This window comes from Gallus gallus, chromosome 1, assembly GCF_016699485.2.
Source record: "Gallus gallus isolate bGalGal1 chromosome 1, bGalGal1.mat.broiler.GRCg7b, whole genome shotgun sequence".
Classification (NCBI taxonomy): domain Eukaryota; kingdom Metazoa; phylum Chordata; class Aves; order Galliformes; family Phasianidae; genus Gallus; species Gallus gallus.
This window is the reverse complement of record NC_052532.1, coordinates 176234960-176258719: the sequence shown is the minus strand read 5'-3', so window position 1 is coordinate 176258719 and position 23760 is coordinate 176234960. Positions and strand designations below refer to the sequence as shown.

General features: G+C 45.2%; 1 long non-coding RNA gene across 1 annotated transcript; it reads left to right on the top strand.

Annotated features, from left to right (window-relative positions):
- The first annotated feature begins 1761 nt into the window (after positions 1 to 1761).
- On the top strand, positions 1762 to 23376 carry LOC112531580. Its single transcript, XR_005861581.2, has 4 exons — positions 1762 to 1794; positions 2141 to 2455; positions 8166 to 8223; positions 17921 to 23376. It is a non-coding gene; the product is annotated as an uncharacterized LOC112531580 (long non-coding RNA).
- The last annotated feature ends 384 nt before the right edge of the window (positions 23377 to 23760 follow it).

Genomic DNA, 23760 nt, shown 5'->3' with positions numbered 1-23760 from the left:
CTAAAGCCATTGATAGCCATAGATTTCCCAGCTGATATCTTTATACTCTGCTATAAAAGCCTATCTCTGTTAATTTAAAGTGAAAATTGTTGACATCTCTTTAAAACGCCACTCATTAGGAGGGAACTTGAACTAAGTATAATGAGAATCAAATAATGCATGCATTTTATTGAAGAGAAACAACATTCAGAGAGGCAGCAAAACCCGATGGTATTTACTCTTCCAGATAACCCTTGTCATTACTTGGGGACCAGATGCTGTATGGGAGTCCCCGTGGCTGCCATGTGAGCACTCCTATGCCACCACTGTGCGCAAGCAGAAGGTGCTGGAGCCATCAGGATGCAGCGATGTGGCTGGGCATTTATTTTACAGCAGGTTTTGGAAAATGCACTGCTTTGTTGGACGTAAACGCCTCCCGCCCACATGGAGCCACCCAGCAGAACTTTGTGCTCCATAAAGGGCTGGACTTTGGTCAAACTCTGTCCTTGGACTTTCTTGCATCTGAACCTGCTGACCCAGCTCACAGGAGTTTCCAGGTTGTGGTATTTAAGAAAGAAGAGGGGTGCTGCTTGGGCATCTCCCTAGGCTTCAGGGGACAGTGCAGAGCCCTGTGGGGACAGCCAGACTTGGGGGAGCCGAGCTTCTGCCCTGCTGCTCCAGGAAGGCACCAGAATCCAAGGGCTGTCCATATGAATGAAACCACATCTGGCAGCAGAAGGAAAGGAGATTCCCCTTGATGATGTGGGTTTACCCCTCTGGTCAGTTCTTCATAGGACAGAACCCAGAATACTCAAAGCATCTTGTCCAAGCCAGATGTCTACCCCCCCTGCACAGCCACCAGGTAGGGTTAGATGCCTCCAGGGAATTCTAAAGCTGGCTTCATGAACTGCCTTCAGGAGATATCCATCTCTGAACATCACTTGCTCAGACAGATCAGCCTAAGGATAAGCACCTTCACTTTATTAGACTGAAGTTAATTATCTAGTGAGATGAATGCTCTGTGGAAGGCACAATCTCACAAGCACAAACTGCATAGGTCCTGCAAATTAATCATCTGTTTTAGCCCCATATATACAGACCTCACTATGAGAATATATCTAAGCCCAGTACACAGCATACCCAACCAAAACACTACCTACTTCTTCCCATCACCTCTTTATCCTAGACCATTCCACTTATTGTGCTCTTGCCACACATTCCTCCCTTTACAGAGCAGGGAGCATGCCCTTTACTGCTTATACAATCATACAATCATTTGAGTTGGACGGGACTCTTAAAGGCCATCTAGTGCAGCCCCCCTACAATGAACAGGGACACTTACAGATTGATCAGGTACTCAGAGCCCCATCCAGCCTGATCTTGGATGTGTCCAGGGACAGGGTGTCCACCATCTGCCTGTGTAACCTGTGCCAGTGCCTCACCACCCTGACTGTAAAAAATGCCTTCCTTATAGAATCGTAGGACTTTTTGAGTTGGAAGGGATCCTTAAAGGGTATCAAGTCCAACTCCCCAGCAACAAACAGGGATTATCTAGAACTGGCACAGAAAAGATATTGGAACTGCCCAGATCTTTGCAGAGGGGCAAACCTGGCCCTCTGAAAGGGTTGAGCTTAGGGGGTGCCCCATGGTTTCTGCCTCCTTGTTATCTATGACTTGAAAGGAGGAGTGTTCCCTGCATGAACCCCGTGCTCCTTGTCTATTTGCATTGCTGAGAAGTACTTCTTATCTTTTGGACTTTCAGACCACTGATTTTAAAGAAATACTGAAGAGAAATTATAGCTGCTGCTGACTGAGGTACTATCTTTAGGCTTCTCTGTAACCGGATGATGAACTCGAAAATATTTTTCACATAAACTTTCTCCCCTCCAAACTATGAGCTGAAATACCCAATTTATGCCATTGACTTCAGCCAAGCACAGTGAAATGCTGGTTCTGCATTGGCTGGTCCTACGGGACAGTCTCAAACCTAGAACTAACCGAGGGAATACAGACAGTCAAAGAAAATGGCCAGTGAAAATATCCTAGCTGTAAATCTCTCAGTTTTCCTGCTGATATCCCTGGCCAGAAGGAGCCATTTGGCTTCAGTCAGACTCATCACTGTTGGTTTGGAAAAAAAATTTAATTTCTTTTTATTTTTCAGAAAAAGAAATCCACAAAATGTCAGTCATGTGAGACACGTCGCTCAAGGTGAAGTGCCTCAGTGTAAATTCAGCTTGAAGGGATTTAATCCTGGGCCTCAGGTAAATATTTTAGGTAAAACAAAGTGGACAAAGCTCTGCTGAGCCAGCTGACCTTGAGGAAGGCAGACAGTGTGGTTATCTGAACTTCACTTATCTGAACCTCCTGCTATTTGATGTGGGATTACGTTGTCCACCTCAAAATGGGAGATGGGATTCTGTGCTCCTTGACCAACAGAAGGTGCACGACCTGGTGTCCGCAGTTACATCTCAGGAAGGTAAGTGAACCTCTTGGAGAGAACAAAGTGTTGTAGAAATGTGAAGAAACAGAGTTTCCCAGAAATCTATGAATCTGGATGCACACGTGCAGTTATGAAGGGAAGAGCCACACAGAGGAAAGAAAGTTGGAATCATTTTGAGTAGGGATTGGTGCGGCGGTGTGATGGCCTCCAGGCACTTACAAAGACTTCTGTGTCTCCAGGGCTTTTCCAAGGTCTTTCTGAGTACTTTCTAACACCAAGACAAGTATTTTGGGCGTTTTGTGATCACATTTTATCAGTCAGTTCTCAAGAGCTTGCTGGTTCTTCACTCTATCACAGAAGCTCCCCATCCCTGTCTCCATCCCAGTTTTCTATGGCTCAGTAGAACAACTCCTCCCTTGGTGAACCTGAACCTGGGAGGTGCACCTGTTCCAGCTGAGCTAGGAACTGGGCCATGGTGAGCCCTCAAACTTGGAGGGTCAGTGCCATGGCTAGCCAGAGTCTATCTACATCACTGCCCTTGAACCATCACTGTTTCATCTGTATTGCCCACTGTGAACCACCCCTGGGATGTGCTGTGCCCTCTGCCTTGTTTGGACACTGTTTGGAAGGTTTTATTTTGGGTTTTATTTTTTTTTTAATGATATTTTCAGTCCTTTGGGAAAACCATGAAAATATGACCCAAGAGGCCCATAAGGAAATTTGTAATCTGTGTCTTAACATTTGATACCATACATTCATTGGAGTCTGGTTTAGAGAGTCCGGATTTCTGTCACAACCACTTAACTGATGTGGTGCAGAAAAGACACTGCATAAACCAGAGCTGTCTCAGGGCTCTTCCACACAGGGAAGTCAGTGAGCAGCACTCAGGGTCAGAATTTTGTCCCCAATAATGGAAGTTATATTTCTGTGTGGTCAGAGACTATGCAACCAGGTGCTATGTTGGGATTTGTTGTGTGATGTTGTTGGACTAAAGGTTCCCCACAGACTATCCACCGCTCCCCCATGCCTAACTCAGTTCATTCCTTACTGGGAAGAAGGAACTGGGAAAAGTCGACCATTCCTGACTAGTTATCTCCATGCAGGCCCATTATCCACTCAAGACCAAGCTTGATGGAGAGACCATTTCAGCTTGTTTTAGCTCTAAAGTGGACCTCCATGAGTGAGTGCTGCTGTACCTCAGCACCTCTCAACTCCTAGAGCATGTCAGCAGGTGTTTCCTGGGAATGTTACGTGACCAGAGATCTGCAGCTCAGCACATATGAAAGCAGGTGAGATAAGAGAGAGTAGAAGACAAGATCTATTCAATAACATACTCATCACAACAGTCTGAGGCCATACCAAGCCACAGGTGGGAACTTGGACTGCAGGTGGTCAGGCAGCAGGGGACAGGCATAGAACCATAGGATGACATAGGTTGGAAGCAACCTTAAAGCCCATCCAGCCCCAACCCCCTACCATGGGCTGATTACCACCCACCAGATCAGGCTGCCAGGGCCCCATCCACGGTGGGAGGCTTCCTTTTAGCAGTGGAAAACTATAACTGAGATGAACACTGAATCAGACCTGTGGTCGCATGGAGATGTCTAGCTGCCTCCATACACCAGAGATGCATTAATTGACCCACTCAGAGCTGCACTGTCATTCAGAGTCACCAAATATGTGGCTCAAACATCTAGGAAAGTGTGACACTGATGGCTTAAGCTGGAGTTTGCAGCATCTCAATAGAAAGCGGTGGTGTACCTGCGGAGCATGTGGGCCTGATGGTTTCTTCCCATGGCACTGCTGATACAAAGCATTAAAATTAATAAATAAATAAATGCTGAAGAACTATTGCTAATCCTCTTCTGATTTGGGAAAAAAAAAAAAATCCAATACACTATTTTCACAAAAGCAGCAGTAAAAAGAAAAGTACGGTGTATTTACAATTAATTTCCAGCTTATGAAAGCACTTCCTAAACAAAATGTGTGTGTGAGCTGCAGGAGAATCAAGAAGTGAGGAAAGATAGTGCCAGCACAGGGGGAGCAGATTTATACAGTGTCTGCTGGTTGCCTTTCGTTTTCTGAGCAGCAGGAGATTAATGATATTGTCTCAACAACATTAATGATGCTGTAAAATCATAAGGACAAAGAGAGGCAGGATTTGATAAAAGTGAGATTTACTGCTGCATCAGTCAATTTAATTATCTTTTACTAGGCTTAAACTAAGCAGTAAGACTAATCTCCATTTAACATGTTTTACAGGGTCTGCAGGCGCTTTACAATCCTCCTCCATTCACAAGTGTCAAATTATGGCAATATTGATAAAAGAGTGGTGTAAATGGTTGTCTAGTCAATCCCAGAACCAGTTAATATCTTTTTTACTGCATTGTAAAAGCCTATTACTCTCAAGTTTTGGAGTGAAATTTGTGGACGGTAATCTGAGTCGATAGTGTTTAGGAAACAAGTGCAGAGGAGATAAAGATCCGCGTCCATCTGCTGCGCTCGCTATAAAAGCTGCTCTCGCTTTCTCCACTTGGGTGCTGCTGCCTTCCCTCCAGCCCTGCAAAACCACCCCGATCGGGGCTGCAGCTCCTCCTGCAGCTGCAGCAGCTCTGTGGGGAGCATGAGGTGTTGAGGGAGCACTGGCACAGGGTGCCCAGAAGCTGCAAGTTCTCCTCCTTGGAGATCACAAAAGCTGTGTGGACGTGGCCCTGGGCACCCTGCTCTGGGTGTCTGCCCTTACTAGTTCGTGTAAAACCATGACGGGTGATGTAGGTTAGATTCCCATGTGCTGATTTTGAAAACACCAGTTCCTTGGTCACTACACTTGAGTTTGTACTCTCCACCACTTTCTGGAGCTGCTTATGTTCCCACGATGTGGGTGCAATACCCAAATTTCTCCGTCTCTTTTATGGCCACTGAGCCCCACCTTCCTACAGAAACATCTCAGCGCTGTAGGGAAGCAAGCTTCCAGCATCAAGGACAAAGGAAAAATGCTTAAATTTGCACTTAAAAAAAAAAAAAAATCTCCAATTTTCAATGAAACTGAAGAAAATGTAACTCACAAAACAGACGCCGACTCCCAGAAAAGTACCGTTCGATGTTCAGCAGCTGGAGAAAACCTCAGTCTTTCCTAATCAGACCAAGCTGTCTTTTCCCTACTCTCCAGGGGGGTGGCCATCAGTCTCTATATGGCCACGTATCACTGGCAGTGAAGAAATTGATTTACTTAATTTAATTTAATTTAATTTAATTTATTACCAGGTCTGGTTTGAAAACTCAGGGTTGGAAATTTAGATCCCACTTTACCTTCCCTTACTTCATACTGCTGCCTGATTTTAAGTACTGTGGGCTAACATTCCTCTGAGCCATCTTTTCTGCTTCTCAAGTGGCTCTGAAGGCTGTTTCTGAGATAATACAGCCTCGCTAATGCATTTTATGGCCCATATTTTGAGTTTAGAGTCAGACTTCCTGTGAAACAAATCTCTGGGCTCAGGCATGTCCTATGCCACTGCATTACAGTTGTTCTGGTCACAGATTTCTTAATAAGGTCAACACGGAATCACTGAGCCCACTGTTTCTACAGTACCTTATTTTTAGCTTTCTCATAACGTCTGTCTACAAATAAGAAGAAACTGAAAATGGGTCCCTTCCCAGGCAAGAAAAAGAAGCTTTATTTTTTTTTTGACAGTTCACTCGGGATGCTTACAGCAAAAGAGACTAACAGGAGTCCTCTGACTTTAGTTGTATTTGAGACACTAAAGCTCTGCCCTGTCATCTCCTTTCTTTAGCTAATGGATCTAATGGATCGAATACCCTAAATCCTGGCACGCATAACCTGCTTCTGACAGCACTGAATGGCCCCTCTCAAGTTGGAAATAGAGGCTCTGGTGGAGTTTCCTTCTGCAGTCCAAATACCACCTCAAGCCTCAGCTCAGTGCAACCCCGGGTACTTCCTGGGAATGAGCTGTTAGAAAATCAGACCTGATAAAATCAAGTGTGTTGTGTGATGGGCTCAGCCAGCCTCCATCACACAGCCTGCATTCCCAGCCGCTGCCTACGTTGGGCCCAGGCCATGGGACACCACGAGGCTTCAGAGCCTGCTCCACAGCATCACAGACAGGAGCAAGCCAGAGCTCTGCTATGGCTGGAGAAAGGCCTTGTGCCAAAAAGCTTTGAAAAATTGGGGAGAAAAAAGGGAAAACTGATCTGATCCCACCAACATCAACATCATTTCAGAGCTCCTTTGTGCAGTGGGTCTCTGAAAGGGGAATTTCAAAGGGGAGGTTTGCCCTAAATCAACAGTGTTTTCAGACTTCATGGCTCATTTCTAGGGATCTCCACAAAGCCCAGGAGAAGGGTTGTTGCCCAGAGAAGCTGTGGGGTGTCTCATCCTTGGACATCTCCCAAAGCCACCTGGACGTGGCTCTGGGTACCCTATTCTGGGCGTCCCTGCTGGAGCAGAGGTTGGACGAGATGACCTCCAGAGGTCCCTTCCCACTTCAGCCGTCCTGTGATTCTGTGAAATTGGTAGGATTGTTGTCCAAACAAGGTTTCAAGATTGAGCCCCCCGTGGCAGAATTGCTCTGTCAATAAGTTCTGCAATGTGCTTGTCACTGCAGGAAACAGGGGAAAAGTCAGCCCAGGATTCATATCCATCCAATCTTATCGGGGTAGTAAATCTGGTCTTTGATCTTTTGTCAACAAGGCACAAAGTTGGAGGCAGCTGCCACCACCCTGCTCAGCGATGCAGTCATCAGGGGCTCATAAAACATTTATGAAACCTGCAATAAACAAGGCTGATAAGCAGCAGGACACTGGGTTTCGGGAGTCAGCAGCTTCTTGGGGAAGATCTTCCTCTAACTCTGAGGCTCCTTTGTTTAAATAGCAAACACACGCCACCAATTGCACCCTGCCATAAAAGCTGGGAGCAGGGATTTTCACCAGCCCTCACGCTTGCTGAATTTGCATGGCAAGTACTGGGCTTCAGCATGTGCCTTTCCCACTCACCAACTGTAGGACAGAAGGGAGAAGTGGGGAAAAAGAGATAAATTGAATAACATTCTGATTGATGAAGGAAAAAGAAAGCTATCTACAGACAGCGGGGCTGTTTCTAGCATGAGGAAGAAATGGAAGTTTGAGCTGAAATATTTTTGCTGCTTTTGTTTCTAGTCCTGATGAATTCTGTGGGATTCTCTGGGTTCAGTCCTGTGGCTGAGCATGGGATGGCAAATAATGAAATTTACCTCCTGCTCCCACCCTCTCCAGTAAATGATGTGGCACTGGACATGTCACCGTCCTTCTCTCTCCCTTATTCACTTTATGAGGAACCAAAGTTGGGCTCTTGTGCTCATATAGAGTTGTTCCTTATGTGCTCTCTGTTCTTCCACATTTATTTCCAAGAAACAGAATGGAAAATTAGGTGCCCCAGGTGCCCACCCTGGGTGTCCCAGAAACATGACCACACTGCAATCTGTGTTGTGCTTCAGCATCATGGAGCACAGTGTCCACCTCAGCACAAAGACCTTCCTGAGCTAGAAGTTAAGTAGCTTTACCATTTTGGTGACCGTGTTGATCACTGAGTGGGCTCCTTCTGGTTCTCTGGAAAAAAACTGGCCTAGAAAATATTGGTGTGTATTCCTCACTTCTGGTTAGCACCAAGGTCAACCTGTTTTCCCTTTTGTGTCATAAGGACACGGTTTTGCTGCTAATTCCAGCCATCTTGTCTTTTTTTTTCCTCCTCCAGAGACACGAAACAACATGTGAAATACGACTTGGGACTCAGAAACATCAAGCATTACCTGGTAAATCAACTGGACCATAGGCTTACTGTGATTTGTTTGTGTTTTCCATGATGACTTACTCATGAAGTTGGGTACAGATCACTTTTGGTTCCGATAGCTCATTTCAACTTGTTTCTTAATGAGTAATTTAAAACATACAGACTATTCCCTACCATAACAAGATGTATTTATAGCTACATTTTTATTTTATTGAGTAATCTGCATGAGATAAGCAGCTGCCATGCTCTGTATTATTGTATTATTTAACAAGTAAACTACAGAGTTTGGAGGTAGAATGATCTTCTCTACCTGTTAATTCAGTCTATTTTCAGACCATTGAAGTAAGTAATAAGAACAATTGTTCAGTGCTAGCAAGAAATTTATGTCAGGGCAATTCCAAACAACAGAGATAGATGCAAAGATACCTTAATTAAATATGTGTTATCAGCTGCTTATAGTAATAAAGTACTAATTCAGTCCAAGTGTATAACCACAAAGTAACTGTAATAAATTTCAGATTTGGTCATAACCCACTACTATATACCTTAATTAGGTGATAAAACAACAGTGACTGCTTAGAAATATATCAAAAATACAACATGTTTCTCAGCCAAAATATTTATCTGCCTGTGAGGTTTTGAATGTAAATTGCAGGAGTACCACAGAGCAGTCTGTATTTTCCAAATTGCAGTACTGACTGATGGTGACTCCTGTGCCACAAGGCATTTAGGTGACCCTGTTCTCCCTGCTTCATTGCAAGTGAGCTCAGGATGGAAGAATCTCCCCTTGCCACAGCCTGATGTAATTAGCTGATTGATCAAACACTGTCACTCCGTAGCACATCTGTTCTATCAAAAAAGTCTTTTAAATGTTCACACATTATCTAACACCTCTCAGAGGGATGCAGGCAATGCACTTTGTCCGTCCTATGGCTGTTTACAGAAAATAGGTCAAATATGGCCTTTTGTGCAAACTGTGTGCCCATAGCCCTGCATAGGTGGCCTCCCAAGTGATGCTCAGTGGTCCAAACGTGACCACAGATCATTAAACTGCATTTTTCCCGGGTCACAGCAATAGGATGAGAGGAAATGTCCTCCAGTTGCACCAAATTGAGGTTGGATATTAGGAAAAAATTATTTTTCTGAAGGGTGACAATGCATTGGAACAGGCTGTCCAGGGAGGTGGTACAGTCACTGTCCCTGGAGGTGCTGAAGAACCATGGAGATGTGGCACTGAGGGATGTGGCAGTGGGCATGGTGATGATGGGTTGGTGACTGGAATAGATGATCTTAGAGGTCCTTTCCAACCTTAATGATTCTGTGACTCTGTGATCCTAGGGTTTGCTCTTGGGTTTGAAAGAAGGGTGTGAGATAACTAAGCTGACAAAGAGATGGGAACGTCCCTCTCTGAACAGCATCACTGCAGTCAGTCCGTGGCAAGCAGGGCTTTCCACTTCCACTACAATGGGGGATCAAAACATCACGTTAACTCACCTGCAGGAAACATCCGACGTACCATGAAGGTGATACAAGCACAACGAGCAAGATGTCTAGAGGCAATAATTTTAAAGTCGGTACAGATTCCAGACAACAGCTACAGCATGTCTTCTGAATGCAGCAGCAATGGGTGGTGCTGTGCCATGTTGTGGGGACGATAGGTACATCTGAGGGAGGTCTGCAATAGGAACAGGATGGCTCCTGTGTGATGGTGGCACAAGCATTTCCTGCACCATGACCAGGAGTTCTGAAAAATCAGAGTGCTGTGTGACTAAGCAGTTATATGAGTCCTATAAATTAAAGGATGGGCGACTGCTATCTATTCCTCTTTTTTTTTCCCCCTCTTTTCAGCTCTTCTCTCCTCTCTCTGTTTAAAGAAATCAGCTACCAAAACTGCCCTTTGCTTTCCTCAGCCTCTTACATCCAGACTTCCAGATCTCAGTGTCTAATTTGTCTGCTTCTCTTCACATCTGGCATTACTTCAGCATTATCTTGTCACTGATACCATTTCTCCCACTTTCTCCCCTTAAGCTTAAACCCATAGGCTTTCTTGCTTCTATCTCTCTACATGAAGCAGGCTACACTACAGGCTGCACTGAGGCTGCTTGCTCAAAGGGCCTTATTTAAGTGTGGCAATGACCATAGAAAGTAATGTCTGGCAGACTTGGAGAGCAGTCTGGGTTCCTTCTCAACCTCAGCCTCAGACACAGTGCTGGCCACAATAACTAAGCTGGGCACATGTGGTAGAAATGCAGAACATCTCTGCACCTTGTGCACTGCAGTGTACACCCACACTACTCCCTCCTCAGGGGCAGAGATGAGCAATGTACTGCACATGGGCTATCCCCTCTTCCCATACAGCTCTCAGTAGCACACTGAGTTTCCCCATACTTTCAGAGGTTTAGTGCAGTGTGGATCATTTCCTGCTTTGCTACATGCCAGGAAGGTCTCTGTGCCAAATCCAAGTGAGAGTGGATGGTTAAGGTATCTACAATCAGTGTGGTGTGTTGTCCCACCAGGCGGCAGCCCAGATGAGTCAGGATTCACAGAGCTGCCAGGGTTTGCTCATTTAGAAGCAGAATTTGGAGACATTTGCAAAGGACCCACAGCTCTCAAAGGTCAAGCTTGATGAGGACACATCAGCCATATTCAGCTGTTGTACAGGGTGAGATAGCTCCATCTTCAAGATCTAAAGGTGGATTTGGGGAAGGCTTTATACCATTTGTGGGTAAGGACACATGCTGCCTTTTCTTAGGCACCAGAGAACCCACAGGGCAGAGAGACGCTGGCAGTGAGCTTTGTTCTTGCATTCATGAAACAGCTCTTAATTTGCCCAAATTGCTCTTTCCTGGGCACATGGTGCATTCATATATTATTGACTGCAGTAAAAGAAGCCTTCACTGAAAATGTATATTTTATACCTAAAGATGACTGCCTGTGATGTAGTTGGTAAAATGAAGTGGAAGTACAAATGAAAGACATTCATTATCTCTAATGAGTAAAATTTGCTTACCGCCAACTTCTGAGTAACACCAAATATTATGGATAAATGCAACCCAAGTGATTCAGCTCCCAAAACTGCAAAGGTTTTCAGAATACGTACCCAGACTGCTGGCTGTAAGTGATGAAAAGGCTTTTGTCAGGAGCACATAGCATTCTTTGTACCAGTTAGTTCCTAGTGATTTCATACAGCACAGAATTGTCATTTTGGTAAAATGCTGGGCTTTGAACCGGGAGAGAACGCTGAAAATTTTGACTGGTCTCGTGAAAACGTCACGCTTTTCTGTGTTTTGAAAAGAGCAGGATTATAGCAGATAGCATCCTGATTTCAGCGCATGCTTCCCACATCCCCAGCCCCATGGAAACCAGCCCCTTTAATGGGTTCTGGCCAGCTGCAACCACACACTATGCAACACCTGATGTTCCACGGAAGCTCTGCAGTGCTTTGATTAACCCAAGCAGAAGTGAGTCTGCCTGGTCTAACCAACAGGTCTGGCTTTGGTTTCATTCTGGGATTGCTGTCCGCTGCTTCATGCTCATGCCTATCAGAGCCCTTTTGCCTTGTACAGGCAGCACACAAGTTGGTGGACCATAAAATCTGCAAAGATGGAGAAACAACGGAACCACCGAAGCTGGGTGATGGTGGTCAATAAATCTTCCTTTTCCTAGCACCTTCTTCAAAAAATGTAAAAGAATAAAAGTCTGGCCTGAACGGCCAGTCAGTAGTCACAGTAGAGCTTCAGAGGGCAGTCGGGCGCCATGGGTTCCCATTTCAGAAAGAGCTAATTCTGCTCGCTCCTTTAGGTCTCATAGAAGTGTCTTCTCTGTAGCAGGGGTGGTGAGCTTTATTAGAATTGAGGCAGAAAGTGACTTCCATGAGTTTTTCAGTAATGAGAAGATGGAACCTCTTTCTTCACACACATCCTCTTGGGATCAGCAATCATCACACACTGGTCACAGCCCCTTCACCCAGCAAGGCTGTTAGGTTTGGACTCCTAACCTCACTTCTTCGGGGATTTTTCACTGTGCCATTTTCATGGGATTTGAGGCAGATGTCTTTGTAAAAATGATTGCCATAACAGTTCTGATTCCACTTGTTCAAAATTATTTACAATTTAGGAGAGTACTTAAATTCATAGTTCAGAATTTCACCAAATCACCAATGGCTTCAATAAGAGATTCCAGAGTCCTGAGCAAAGAAAGAGAGTAAATGGATGGAAATGAAGACCTTCCAGAGTCTTCTTCTCCATAAGCATGAATCTTGTAAGAATGAAACCTGAGATGTGCTTACGACAGTCACAATGGTATTTGTTTTTGGAATCAGCTACAACCCCATGGCAATTTCAAAGCTGGGGCAGAACAACTAATGGTGGCCACGAGCTGCAGCTGGTGTGCATTCAGGACATGCTATCGAGTGCTGTGTTCAGCTCACCCCACAGTTTTACACCAGCCCGCTGATGTAAAACATTTGACCTCGTGATCACCCAAGCTGGCTCCTTCCTCCTCACCCCGTGCCCGCTGGGCCCACCTCTGCTGGGCTGGCAGAAGCAGGAGTGGCTCCACGTCCCCAAGAGGCCAAGCGGTGCCCATGGGCCATCCCGCAGTGCTGCGTATCGCTGAGCTCTGAACTGCAGCCAGCTGGCTGGCTGACAGCATGCAATCCAAACACTGGCCAAGGCTGTGCTGGCTTCAATAAAACCTTCAGGGCTGCAAAACAGGTCAGAGATCTCAAAGAATACAGCTTTGCCTCAGTAATGATTAACAGGATGGTGGCAAAAGTCCCTGAGGCTTTGAGTGGCTCTGTATGCACGCATGAATACACCAATGGGAAAAATTATCCCAGAGAGCCCCTTTCTAGGGGAAAAGCCTCCCTCATGGTGGGCTATCCTCAACAGACACCACGGCCGAGTGCCCCTAGTGTCTTCTGGGATAGCAGAGAATGCCCCAGTGTTGCACTTAAGCCAAAGTTGAGACGAAAGGATGGAAGGTCAGGCAGGTTTGCTATTTCCCTCGCTTGCAGAGTGGAACAATATGCTAGACCAGATTCCAGCCTTCAATTCACAGACGTAAGTCTGGAGCTTTCCTAAATTCATAAGCCCTGACTGGAAGTAGTATCTGCAAATCTGACTTGAACTGATACAACATAAACTGAGTGCTGTGTTACACATCAGTGTATATCCAAAAAGCAAGTGGTCACCTGTGAAATTCCTTATTTACAAAGGGAAATAGCTTCCCAGTTGATGGTGGATCCCATGCAAGCGTTTGCCTTGTTCATAATTTTTACTCATTGCATTTTGAGTGTTGTAAAATAAGTTTAGAAAGTTGTCCCAGGTTTTACAAAGTACATCTCCCTATCTTCTAGGAAAATATGTTTTTAAAAGAATACAGCTGTACTGCACAAACCGGTTAGTTTTTACATATAACTGTGGATGTGTCTGTGTATATATACACTCACATAATAGGTTTATAGAGGCATGTAAATGTGTTCTGTTGTTAGACGAACTATCAGAAAGAATAACATACATAAAGAGATCTGAATCATTAAACTATTGTCACTCTTCCACTACATTAAAAAATCTTCCAAAAGGCAAAACTCTGGGGAACAAAGTATGGTGGAGACAGAATTCCCTCCTGACCCTTCTCAGCTTCCCTTTGGGGTCTAGGGATCAGCTGTAGACACATGAAGAACATCTGTGGTTCAAGCGCAGTTCTCTTTGCAGTGTTAGAAACATCAAGAGCAAGTGCAGAGTCTTATGCCTGAGGAGGGATAACTACATGCGTCAGTACAGGTTGGAGCACGACCTGCTGGAGAGGAGCTCTGCAGAGAAGGACCAGATTGTCCTGGTGGACAGTCCGTTGGCCATGAGCCAGCAGTGTGCCCCTGTGGCCAAGAAGACCAACGGTATCCTGGGGTGCATTACAAAGAGTGTGGCCAGCAGGATAACGGAGGTGATCCTCCCCGTCTACTCTGCCCTGGTGAGGCCACATCTGGAGTACGGTGTCCAGTTCTGGGCTCCCCAGCTAAAAAAGACAGGGATCTCCTAGAAGGAGTACAGCAGAGGACCACAAATATGATAAAGAGCCTGGAGCACCTACCTTATGAGGAAAGGCTGAGAGACCTGGGTCTGTTTAGCCTGGGGAAAAAAAGACTGGGGGGGGGGGATCTGCTTGATGTTTATAAATATCTGAAGGCAGGTAGGAGAGAAATGGATGAGGCCAGGCTCTTCTCAGCGATGTGTAGTGACAGGACAAGGAGCAATGGCCTAACACTTGAACATAGCAAGTTCCATACAAACATGTAGAAGGACTTCTTTATGGTAAGGGTGACAGAACACTAGAACAGGTTGCCCAGAGAGGTTGTGCAGTCTCATTCTATGGAGATCTTCAAGACTCATCCGAAAACCTATTCTGCTATTTATTATAGAGAACCTGCTTTAGCTGGAGGGTTGTATCTGCTGATCTCTTGAGGTCCCTTCCAACCCTTGCAGTTCTGTGATTCTGTGATATCTGTGCTTTCTGTTTGTTCTTTCAGTTGAAATTGCTCAAGCATGGCTCTGCTCTGTGCTCCCCAGGCACCTAAAGCAGGCAGTGGGGCGTTGAGAAGCGTGAAGAATGCCAAGTCAAGCCCACTGCAATCAACGTTTCCTTCCTTTGTCAGGATCTTGATTGGCAATCTGATCTTTGCATGAGTTTCCTCTACCCCAAGCCAGTGTCAATAGTAAAGCCAATGGATAAAATGTAAATACACACCACAGAACTCCCGAGTTGAAGTGGATAACATTCCTTGACCTTCCCACTCATAAAGCTGCTTTACTTCCTCCTCTACAATGAAGATTAGATGTTATATAGTGTTTACATTCGTTTATATGGCTACATCCTCCAATCCTTTATTCAGCTAAGCCTCTGCCAAAGCCCAGGTGCAGGTTTGAAAGGCGGTAGAAGTTGTGGCCTCTCAGTAACACCTCCTACCCTGGCGTTCAACCTTGCTCATGTGCTCACCTGAGACTGGAAGGCTGCTGTGGACGAAAAGACAGCGATTGCTGAGCTGGGAGAATTCAAACCCATGAAAGACTGCTTTGTTTAGCTCAGGAAAGCAAGTGGAGGGAACAGAAATGCAGCTGAACTCAATCTCAGCATCAGACTATTTTGTGTATATTGTTAAACCTTCTTTTGTATGCATATAAAAGAGGAAGACAATAGCTGAAGAAGCAATCACTGGAATTGTGACTCCAGCCCTCTGAACGCTCATGCCAGTTTGAAAAAGCAGCTCTTTGGAAACAATGGGCCAACATTGGTGAAGAACTGAAGGGAAAAAACAAGCCATCCAAATTAATGGGATGCAGCTATTCCATTTGTTCTGCACTTGTCCTTAGCAGAAATACCAGGAAATTTCTTCAGTATGGCAAAATAAATTGAACACAGAAACAATTTCCCATTTTAAATAAACAGTCTAAGAGAGAACTGCTCATTAGTATTTTAACTCTGCTTACTAGTTTATCTCTATGTAGATAAATAATTTGATTTGCTTTCTGGTATGATTTAGATTAACTAGCTGGTGCTTGCATGGCACACTAAATATGTAGAACACTATAAATGTTCATACCATGGAATATCCTGAGTTGGAAGGGACCCACAAGGATCACTGAGTCCAACCCCTGGCTTCACACAGCACCACCCAACATTCAGACCTTATGTCTGAGAGCACTGTCCAAACACTTTCTAGAAGTTATTTCATGCAGCTTGGAGTACCTACAGGGTATTTTACATGAAAGATTAAAATATTCTGGACTCCATTCTTTTCTTCGCTGAAGATCAAATGGATGTTTCAGACACCTCACCAGTCACATAAGTATTCCCCAGTAATAAATGTAATAGAAAAAAAATAACAATGTTGTTGCAGACAGACAATATTCCATGTTCACACACCCCACACCCTCTCCTCGCCTTCCACGAAAATCTCTGAGAAGGAGCTGAAGTCACTACTGAATTGTTTTTCAGTTACTTGCTCATTTCTGCTTTGGAATGAAAATATTTATTGATGACTGCGTCTTTGTGTTATGTCCTCAAAGAAAAAGTGGCTTTGGGATCTTCCTGAAAGCAAGGCTTTAAATATTGTAGTATCTGATTTTAGGGAACTATGAGCATATCTTCTTCCTTCCTTCCGTAAGCTGTGCTTGTGTTTTCTCTGGCTGCCGGTATTCTGCATTTTCAGCCTCTTCATTTGCTTCTTAGCAACACATTTTCAAGGCAACAGCACCCACACTTTTGCCATTATGCCTCAATATTCAGTGTGTAAAGACAAAAGAATACAGCTTTCGGCTTAGTTGATCTTTTTGTCATGGTAAGAGAAGCAACTAGAAAGGAAATAACAGCATATCCAGGTGCAAGAAAGAAGCAGTGCTGACCAACTAGGACCAGAAACAGCATCCCTGTCCTAATTCTATGATTCTATAGTTACTGGAGCCTAAGGAGCATTTGGACAATACTCTCAGACATAGGGTTTGGATTTTGGGTGGTCCTGTATGGAGCCAGGAGCTGGACTCAGTGATCCTTGTGGGCCTCTTCCTACTGGGGATACTCTATGATTCTGTGACTCTAATTCCTACCATGCCTCTAAGACAGTGACCTTTCCCCCTGCCTCTTTCAGATGCCATGTTGTCAGAGGTCTTTGTAAGGACCAGCCAGGCTGCTGAGGCACTGGGAAGGGCTCACTCAACCAGATGAGGGATAACATTTGATTCTTGAGGTTCCTCCTGCAGAGCACAGACAGAACAGTCCCATCCAGCTCCACTTGTAGCAAAGCCTCCTACAGTGGGTCAGAAGAATTGTTCCCAAGAAAGACTTTTTCCTCTCCAAAATGCTCAAGCACCAATTTAATTTAGATGGCTCAAAGTCTTTGCCCTTTTCCAATGACATATTCACCGAAGCCCTTGGAGACATGCTTATGTCACTGGTGGGTTTCCATTTCCCATTTCATTCCCACTTCCACTAGTATTTAAACTGTTCTGTCACACATTCTTCCCTTTGGTCTGACTTTGCCCTGCTGTGCAGAGGTTTCAGCCTAAGACCTTGGGCCTGGGCAGACTTAAAAAGGGAAGAAATAGGCTGGACATTAAATAGAGAGAGAAGGAGTCAGATGGTCCAGTTTCCTCTTTGGGATTTTACTCAGAAGCTGCTCAGTAAGAAATACAGAAGGAGTCATAAATGCTGAACCTAGAAGTGCTTCATTGCACTCTTCTTTCCGATGCAGAGGTGCCAGCTGCCAGGTAGGGCCTACTGGGAAGACAGAGATGTGGGCTGATGTTCACTGAGGCATGGGTTGTACTTGCACCCCCTCCACCCTCAAGATGTGCACTGACCACAGAGCAGGGCAGGCAGAACTGGGGAAAGCATTCAAGGAATGTGTTGTGGCTTTGTTTGTGTATTGGTTGGTATCCACAAAGACTCCCTGAGCAGCAGATATTTTTCCAGCTCTAAAAGGTAAAACAGAGCTATGATTTGGGTATAAAAGTGTCATTTTTCTGTAGTTATATGGAAGACACATTCTAAATGAGGCTGCCACATCATATGAACAGTGACACCAGACTTGATACACCTGGAGATTTTTCCATGCATAACCCAGGCCCTGCATGTAGACCTGACATCGACCTTGTGTACCAGCAGGCAGTGTCATGGTAACTCTGTTGTATAAAGGGCTCTTGGTTCTTGATTTCTTCCTTCAGGCCAAGAGCTGGAGCGGCATGGAGACGGCAGGAAAAAGAAGCAGCAGTATGGAGGAGTGGATATGGATGTGGAAACGGATCCATTCCCATCTGCTTCACAGACCCCACATCCCATCTTCTAAACTGGAAATTTTATGTCTACCCATGGACCGTTTAATGTAGGTTCTTAAACACTGCATTTACCTGTAAATGCCAGCACAGGCTCTCTGTATTTCCTTGCACGCATTTGGAGTGGTTTAGCCCTCTGAGGCAGCTTGATCTGCAGTCCTACAGATACTGCTTCTTTCCTTCCACTCCGATCTCCGCTGTCTGCTCTGAAGCCGCACTATCATGCATGGGGACACACTTTGTGTGCACCTTTGTGTTGCAGGGTTCACACATCTCTAAAAGATTTCCTTTGGGCTTAATGAATGGTACACACTGGCCTCACTTAGCATTTACACAGCATCAACAGACAGGAGACAGAGGATATTGCTTTATGGCTAGAAAGATACAGGGAAGGCTGACAAAGGTGATCAAAGGTACAGAGAGGCTTCTGTGCATGGAAAAAAACAGGTCGAGAGAGTTCCTCAGGCCCCATTCCCCTCTCTCCCCCACAAGAAAAAAAAAGGTCAGGAAGATAAACTAAAGAGTTATAAATTACAATTAAAACAAAGAAGATGAAGGAGGAACTACCTGTCACCTTTTCTTAATGCAAGAACTAAGGAGATTCAAACAAAACTAGCAAGATGCAGTTTCCAAAGAAAACAAGAAGAGATTTATTTTATACAGACTGGAATTTATACAGATGCACCGTGTTTATATCCACGGAGCTCTCAGTGACAGAATGTATGGTAAATGTACCCTGGTTCCAATCCATTTTGGACATCCTTATGGAGAAGAAGTCTATCTCATGTACTAAGGCCCTCAAAGCTCCCAAGCTATAAATAGCTGCACGCTGGAACAGATTTATTTTGAAACATCTGAATATTATTACTTGGTCCTAATTTTTCTTGAGCCACTTCTGTTGGTTTTCTCCATTGCAACTGGGCATCAACACAACCTTAACAAAACTAAATGTCCTTCTCTCTTCAGCCACCGCTGGGGACAGGATACCGAGCTGGCTGGGGCTGGCTCAGTGCAGCCATTCCTACCTTCTCACCCTGCTTTAGTGGCATATACCCTCTTCTGAGCGTATTGAGAATGGCCCAGAGACTGCAGGAACTAGGTCAGGGAACTCCCATAATACCACCTTACAGCTGCTTTACATACTGCTAATTGTATATAGTCACAGGGTTGAAAATAGGATTGAACGGAGCTGTGCTCTTACCGTCCAGTGACTGGCCACGTTCCTTGCACCCCAAGATACTAAGGAACAGGAAGAGGAACACAGCCCCCTCATCTTCTCCTGCCTCTTCAGCCCCACCAAAAGGCAGTACAAGCTCCGCAATGTATTATTTCTCCTTTGCCTCCCCATCATGTCTTTTTCTCATCCACATGCTTCACAGCATTCATGCACAATGGCCATCGCAGCAGAGCAGCATCCACTAGCCCAGCAGATTTTTAGGAGCAGATGGCCAGGGATGTTGGGCAAGATAAAACTATCCTGTTTCTGCACAAAAACACAGCAGCTTGGAGCTGAGCACTGCTTTCTTTCTTTCCTGTTTCCCCTGAAAGCACATACTCTGCAACATCAGCAAAACCTCCATTATATTTTACCCGTGCAGCAACCTACAATCACAACACTCGTAATCTTTAAATCCACTTGAGTTTGGCCTCCAGTGCTGGCTTCTCAATCTCACTATTTAATACCAATGATAAGATGTAATCACCATCCTGCCCAAGCTGCCCCCATCACTGCTCTCACTGCAGCCGCCAGGAAAATCACAGCACAGAAGCTGAAAAAAACCCAAAAGCAGCTGTAAAATGGAGGTTTGGGTGAGGGCAGCAGCTGTGAGAGCCCACAGCTATGTGACACCTCAGGAGCAGGCACAAACAGATGTGGGTTTGCTTCATTTAGGGTGCAGCTATTTCTACTGCAATAGCAGCCACTGAGCTGCCCACACGATCAGCATCATCACCTGACTGCAGAGCAAGGCTCGTTGCTTTCTGTCCCTTTTGACAAAAATGGTGCTTTGGAGCCTGTCCAGGCTGGGGCTCTCCCATGCAAAGGAGACACAGTGGTGGCAAGGCTGTTTTGGAGCTGCTCCAGGAGCCATGCCTACCTGCCTGTGACTGACCTGTGGCACTGAGGGACATGGTTAGTGGGCATGGTGGTTGTGGGCTGATGGTCGGACTAGATGATCTCAGTGGCGTTTTCCAATCTCAGTACTGAGTAAGGTAATGCCTGACTCAAGCTTTTCCTGCTGGAGGGTCCATAAGAGCTCTCCCTTGTGCAGCAGTTTTGTAGTCCAGCAGGCTGAGAGCTCAGCTACAGCTATTTGCTCCACAAGGTTACCTAAAAATGTCATCGTCTCTATCTGGCTAGCTATTTTAATGGCACTTACAGAGACACGATTTTCTTTGAAAGCTCTGTCTCACTGCCAGGTCAGGCTGAACTCAGACCATTCAACACAGAGGGGACACCGAGAGCTCAACTATTCTGCACATTCAAACAAAGGAAGGATAATTGGTAGTTGCAACAAGTGGCTTCCCAACTTGTATGCACTAAGTAATGCCTAACGTGGGTCTGCTCTGAGTAGGTATCATCAATGTGGTCGTGGGTAAAGGGCATCCGTACAAAACTGGCCCATGTCAGCAAACCAGGAATGCTTGGGAAGAGGGCATTAGGATGTCATACGATATTCTCTGTCTCTACCAACAACAGGACAAAATTATCAGGCTTCTATGGATACTGTGGGACACGGGAACACCAGGCCTGTGGGTCACCTACAGGCTGTCATGGAATTTGGGTGTACGTTCCCTTTATTTGACAATGTCTTGGTTTTGGAAGGATGGCCAGGTGCAAGGGACAGGGAGATGCGACTTATCCCAGCAGCTCCTAGCTTCACTGCTCACAACCAGCCTGGTATAAAAAGCAATTTGCTTTTGAAATCAGGACTTTTTCCCTTGGGTACTAATGACTCAAGGGAAATTGTAGAATCTGTATAAGCACCACAGTAGGCCAATTTGAGGCCTTTGAAAAACAGGCTAGACCAAAAAAAAACCCAACATACCCCACTACTTTCAACTTGCCTTTGACTTTGGAAAATCATAATAATGCTGGGAACTTCTCTGTTAATTCTATCAGTGCTTGGAAACCAGATACCTTGGGGCCTTAAAAATGCCATCATCAGACAGCCCAAATAGGTAAACAGACCTCATAAACCAGAAAGGTGGCAGGATGTATTTAGTAGAAAAGTCTTTAAAAAAGAGATTGTCTTTAATAAAAGACAATTATAACAACATGTGACCATAGCAACACCGAACAGAGCTGCAGAATGGAAGAGGTAAATACTCCCTTTAGCAGATGGATAGCTCTCATGTCTTCCATTGAAATTGTCTGCTGAAAGGCTAACATCAAAGATTTGTTCAGAAAATGGTTATCTCTGAACTCCCTGCGCGCACACATTTCCCCTAGGCCTTAGAAAAGCTTTTTTTCTTTTCACAATGCAAGTGCTATTTCATGGGGATGCATTTGTATTAGTTTTCAGATAGCAGCCATGGGAAATCTGTGGGACAGCAAGGCTCCCTCTCGTTCAATCCTGCAGCAATGAAGCCTGGTCTTCCCTCCCTCCCCAAGGAGATCCCTGCAGCTCACTCCTTTGAGTAGCTGTGAGCAGTGTTTTGGTCTCTAAATTTCTGCTTAACGTCGCCGAGCTGGTGTGAAAAAAAAACAAACAAAAGAGATCATGTCAACAGGAACAGGGAATTGTACGAGATACAAATAATATAGGTGTTTGCTTTGTTCAGTGCCACTTTTGTTCCTTTTTGAAAGAAAGAGTTGATTTTCCTGTGAGAATCAGAGCCATCAGCCACGAGGCCAGGTCCACCATTTCCACACAAGCAGAGAAAAAACTGTCCTACTACTCTCGTAGGCCTTTGGTTCAGTATTTACTTTTCCCTTTCGATTCCCTGCATGAAGTATTTTCAGGTGACCCCGTGTGGGTCAATAAATAATATATCATCCTCTAATGAAAAAACATAGCTACGTCAAAGGCGCCTTTCAGTCTGAAGCTGGCTGGAGTTTATCTCTTACCTTCAACTGGCAGTTTAGAAACATTACGACAATCAGATAAACAGAAATGAATAAGCACTTCGATGGTTCAATATCTCACCCCACGAGTGACAATAAAAAGCTCATAACTTTTCAAATGGCACATTTATATGTGCTGCACACAGAGGAAGGGGACTTGCCCCGAGGAAGCAGAGTGGCAGCGTGCTGCGCTGAGCCCAAGGAAGTGGGACACACTGCCCACACACAGCTTACACAGCTGCAGCTAAAGGGAGAACCCACAAATACCGTTCTCCACTAAATGGTTAACTCCCACTGGTAGGACTTCAGACCGTGCAGCAGCCAACGTTTTTACCTGCAGGTATCATGAAGCTGTAGGAAAAAAGGACTCTCCTGTTCTTACTATTTTGCTGGTGGAAATAATGAAGGTGACTCGTGGGTGCGGTAGGACAAGATCAGAATCCAGAACTTGTGAACCCCAGTGCTGTCCCTCCCTGTGTCCCAGGTTTGCCCCTCCATCTGATTAGCCTGACTTGCCATGAGACCTACAATGGGAGTTTTATAAAATCTCAAGGAAATAGGTAAAAGTGTTTCAAAGAAAAATGGAATGGTGTGGATTGTAACAGGCTATGATCATCCCTGATGCAAGCAACAGAGCAGGAGATCTGCAACAGCTCTGGCAGTCATGAGTTTAATTTCCCTCTCTGTGCAGATATGCTGTGTATAGTCAGCAGTACTTGAAGCAGAGGAGATGACAATCTCACCATGCTCCTAGAAGTGCTCCCTGGGCTTGTGCAGGAAGTGTCCTGGGTGAGACTTCTTGTTAGGGTAACTCCACTGGCTTCAAGGGATCTACAGCAGAAAAGCCTTTTGTCAGCACTATTGCTGACCCTCCTCAGCACCTCCACCTGTGTGGAAGAAAACATTATACACATTTTATAAGCAAAGATGCTGATTTTCAGTGCGACCTCTTCAGGTATAACGTGTGGGAGAAGTTGGTAACTTCTTGAATGGTAAATGGGAGCCATTTTATTTCATGTCTAGCTCTTCTCTTGCCTAACAATGGTGTAAGTGTGACCTCAAGGCCAAGTCAAGTTTCTCTCCAAACTGATGCGCAGAGCTGGGGAATGGCAGTGGGTTAAGACAGGACCACATTATACAAGTGCACGCACCACACTGTCCATCACTACAATACAGCACGTGGGGATTAGAATCACAGAATGATTAAGGTTGGAAAAGACCTCTAAGATCATCCAGCCCAACCCCAACCCACCCCACCATGTCCACTGACCACGTCCTTCAGTGCCACACCCACACAGCTCTTGAACACCTCCATGGAGGTGACTGCACCACCTCCCTGGGCAGCTGTGCCAATGCCTCACCGCTCTTTCTGAGAAGACATTTTTTCTACTATCATAGAATCATAGAATCGCTAAGGTTGGAAAAGACCCACAGGATCATCCAGTCCAACCATTCGCCCTTCGCCAATGGTTCTCACTAAACCATGTCCCTCAACACAACATCCAAATGCTCTTTGAACACCACCAGGCTCGGTGACTCCACCACCTCTCTGGGCAGCCCATTCCAGTGCCTGACCACCCTTTCAGAGAAGTAGTATTTCCTAACGTCCAGCCTGAATGTTCCCTGGCGCAGCTTGAAGCCATATCCATATCCAACTTGAACCTTC